Source organism: Sceloporus undulatus, unplaced genomic scaffold (assembly GCF_019175285.1).
Source record: "Sceloporus undulatus isolate JIND9_A2432 ecotype Alabama unplaced genomic scaffold, SceUnd_v1.1 scaffold_531, whole genome shotgun sequence".
Classification (NCBI taxonomy): Eukaryota; Metazoa; Chordata; class Lepidosauria; order Squamata; family Phrynosomatidae; genus Sceloporus; species Sceloporus undulatus.
In genome coordinates this window covers 1-4,294 of record NW_024803451.1, presented here as the reverse complement: position 1 = coordinate 4,294, position 4,294 = coordinate 1, and the positions used below count along the sequence as shown (strand labels likewise).

Below are 4,294 nucleotides of genomic sequence, written 5' to 3'. Positions count from 1 at the left end.
TCACCAGGGGTGAACATCATATAGGACAGGTACTTCTATTCCCCATACATCCCCCTAATAAATCAAACTCTATAACCTACTCCAAGTCAATCTGCTTAGAATTGCAACCAAAATCCCCAGATCAGTCTACTTGGCCCAAAATGAAATTCTCTGCACAGACTGTACAAAATGTCCCCATAAGCAAGAATAATAACAAGACAACTGTAGATATAATTCATTTCCTTCAACTTTATTGATCTGGGATGATGAGGTCCATCCTTCTGCCTGAGAAGTCCCATCTTTTAACTCCTCCTGAGCCATAAGCCAAAGGGATGCAGCCCAGGAGGAAGGCAGTGCAGAGAAGGCAAAAAACCTGTCTTGACCCAGTGCCAATTTGGGCTCAACAGGGGAAAATTCCTTCTCGGCTCCAATTCAGGCAACCAGCTCATAAAGCCTGCACTGCCAGGTTAAAGGATGGGCAGGCTGGTTCTTCAGACAATGCAGAGAAGAGTCCAGTAGAAAAAGAGCTCACTGAGTCCTTCCTTCCTTCCTTCCTTCCTTCCTGTCTTCCAAGCCACTCCAGGCCCCTCTTCAGTAGGTAGAGAGGTGCCTTAGCCTTTCAGAGCAGCACAGACAGAAAAGGGAGTGATCCCATGCAATGCCAGCCATCCAGGAGCGTACTCACCTCGAAGCAACGTCCCTCCTAGCTGAGTTCAGCCCAATGGGGCTCACCTAAAAACATGCATGGGATCCAACTAAAGGCTGGAAGTACATCATTTTGGACTACAACTGCCGGAATCACCCAGCCCATCAGCATGGAGGATCCTGGGCGATGTAGTCCAAAAAGGTACTTAACCAAGCAGGGACCCACTTACCTAGGAGTCTGCTCTCTGAAGGCAAGGCACCAGGAGTACTTACCTGGGAGCCTGGGTCTAGACAAGCCCAACAGTGTTTGCATCAAACAAGGAATGTTTGAAGGCAATAGAAGAGTGAGCAAGTCTCTTGGTTTCTTCCATATCTGGCTATTCACAAGATTGGTCAGATTTTGTTTAAAAGCCAATAGAAGCCAGATTCTCCTTCATCTCAAAATGGAGATGGATACATTTCTAAGCCTCTTTTTTCCTCCAGATGAAACCCTGATTGAGACTGTACTGAGCCTCATTTCTTGTCTATCTGCTATCCCAGCAGGGAATTAATGTGGGCTCAGAACCTGGGGGCTTTTAAGTGAGTGGCTGTATTGTGACCTCACGTGACATATCACATTGTGATGCTGGGTGGGTTGTCTGTGTGCATCTCTGTGTGTGTGTGGGGGGGGGGGGTAGCTTGCTTTCATTCATTATGACAAGGCAAAAACCTCTCCTTTGTCATTATATAGCACAGGTATACTTCCCTTAATAAAGCTTAGTTAACAAAACTCTTCCTCTTTACATCATATCTGTTCAGAGGGGAGATCAAGTTAGTTTTAAAAGTATAAAAATGTCCCACATGCTCCTAGATGACATTTAAGGGAAAACAAGATTTGGGGGGGAAATGTTGACCCCCGAGGGCCGCATGTTACCACAGCCTGCATTTTGACCACCTTGGCTTTAAAATGTTATTGTTGCTCTAGATATGGTTACCCCCCCCCCCAAAAGGAGAGAAACTAGGAAGCATTTTGACAAAGTGTGCAACCCATACATGCAGTGTCTGGTCTGCCTTTGCCATCTCCTGTATAAGACCATCCAGCCAAGTAGTTATTTGCATGAATAAAACATTGTCAACTCACCAGTATGATCCTTCAAAGGCCACCAGCAAAATAAAATACACACCTCTTCCAGAACAACGCCAACCACGCTGCTCTCCTCGGCTCTGGCATGTCATCGATGCCCCAGACAGCAAGTTCAGGAACTGAATTGTTTTCCTGGGAATAAGAAAGAGTTAAATTTAATCTTAACACTATTTACATGACAGTTTCCTTTTTTCCCTTGCTGCTGATGGTGTTATTTTTGTCTTGGATGCTATGTTTCTTGGACAACATATGTTTAAAATAAGATAAATCCATCCAGCCCCTAAACTAGACCTTTTGGATGTATTCTCAGACACCAGGTACTTCCTCAAAGTAGCTGATGGTGTTTTTTGTTATAGACTGGATGAGGGGAAACAAGTTGAAACTTAATCCAGACAAGACAGAGGTGCTCCTGGTCAGTCGGAAGGCAGATCAGGGAATAGGGATCCAGCCTGTGTTAGATGGGATCACACTCCCCCTGAAGACACAGGTTCGCAGTTTGGGGATACTCTTGGACTCAGCTTTGAACCTGGAGGTCCAGGTCTCTGATATGACCAGGAGTGCTTTTGCACATTTAAAACTTCTACGCCAGCTGTGCCCGTTCCTTGAGAAGCCATATTTGGCCATGGTGGTACATGCCTTGGTTACATCCTGTTTGGACTACTGTAATGGGCTCTACATAGGACTGCCTTTGAAAAGTGTTCAGAAAATTCAGTTGGTTCAAAGAGCTGCTGCCAGGCTATTAACAGGGGCAGATTACAGAAACCATACAATGCCCCTGTTGAAACAGCTTCATTGGCTGCCAGTTTGTTTCTGGGCACTATTCAAGGTCCTGGTTATTACCTACAAAGCCCTACATGGCTCAGGTCCACACTATTTGGCTGACCGTTTCTCTTGGTATGAACTGGCCCGGACTCTAAGATCCTCCGGGGAAGCCCTTCTCTCTGTCCCAACATCATCACAAACACAGTTGGTGGAGACACGAGAGAGGGCCTTCTCAGTGGCTGCCCCTAGACTCTGGAACTCCCTGCCCAGGGAGATCAGAACGGCTCCCTCCTTGATGGCCTTCCGCCGGCAGGTGATGACCTACCTGTTCACACAGGCATTTAGGGATTTACTATAAGGACAGGCTGGGATGTTCGATGCTGGACCAGTTTAAAAATTATTTTCAATGTACTTTTTATTTTATTGTACTATTTTTATTTATTTTTTTATTTTTTAATTTTTGAATACTGTGAAGCCGCTCTGAGTCCCAGTCCTGGGAAAAGAGCGGGAAATAAATAAATAAATAAATAAAATAAGTCTACGAAAGTCCATGCTCCAACAGCTGTATGAAAGGGATTTTTCTATAAAGTTCAGCATAATCCTCTTTCCTTTATAGAACACGTAAATATATATGAGTGCAATACCACTCTAGTATTAGTTTAATCTTTTATATAATATTTCAATATTTGGCACACTTTTTCCAAGGCTACGTATTGCATGTATGCTTCCAGTAGCACACAAGGCTACTTTGCACAGGATATTTTCCTGGTGTTTTTTTATTTTTTCTGTTGCAAAGTTTGGGAATCAACTTCTTTGAACCATGACCACAGAATTTCCTTGCCAATATGATCAATAATCATGCTAACTTAAGGAGTCTGACACTTGTAGATTTTTTTAAAGCCCCTCCCTCAAACTCTGGTTGGCTCTTATAATTGTTTTGCTGTCTTTTAAGATATGGCAAGCTACTCAGAACAGGCCTTTTCAATTGAAAAGGCAATATAAACAGACACACACACACACACATCTTTGCTTGTTAAGTATGTACACAAGTGTCTGTCTTGTTATTTTGTTTCCAAACTGATTGGTGTATGTGAGTTCATGGGTGTACGTACATAGTCATATGAGAGTCAGGGAGGTATAGCGGTTTAAGCACAACAACAATGTAGTTATATGCTTTCCCCCCTTCTATATCCTCTCAGAAAAATCTCATAGGCTGCTGCCACACTGCAAAATTAATGCACGTTGACTCCACTTTTACTGTCATGGCTCCATCCTATCAAATCCTAGGATTTGGGGTTTGTTGTGACACCATTGCTCTCTGACAGAAATGGCTAAATATTTCACAAAACTAGAAATTCTAGCATTCAGTAACACTGAGCCATGACAGTTAAAGCAGTGTTGAATTGCATTAGTTCTAAAGTATAGAACCAGTGACAGTTGAATCTTGGTGGTTCTTGTCCATTCCTTCTCACAAAGGAGTCTAAGCTGAGTCTTGCAACATCTTATGGGAGCCTTAATACTGACAGATCTGGGTGTTTTTCTGTTATCTCTAACTGCTCCACTGGGGTGGTGAGAGGGTATGCTCATACCAGTCTTGATGCAAATTTTGGGGTCCACTTGCTTGTGGAACAGGAAGGGATACACATAGGAAGTTGCACACCACTTATATAACACATTTATCTTGATATAGTTGACTGTCCGTATTCTGCATCCACGAATTCAACCATCCATGGCTTGAATATATATATATATATATATATATATATATATATATATATATATATA

At 42.9% G+C, this 4,294-nt stretch overlaps 1 long non-coding RNA gene across 1 annotated transcript; it reads right to left on the bottom strand.

Moving 5' to 3' along the window:
* Positions 1–208: 208 nt before the first annotated feature.
* Positions 209–2,142, bottom strand: LOC121917746. The gene is made up of 2 exons (XR_006101097.1): positions 2,039–2,142; positions 209–1,879 (listed from the first exon to the last, which is right to left on the bottom strand). It is a non-coding gene; the product is annotated as an uncharacterized LOC121917746 (long non-coding RNA).
* Positions 2,143–4,294: the final 2,152 nt, after the last annotated feature.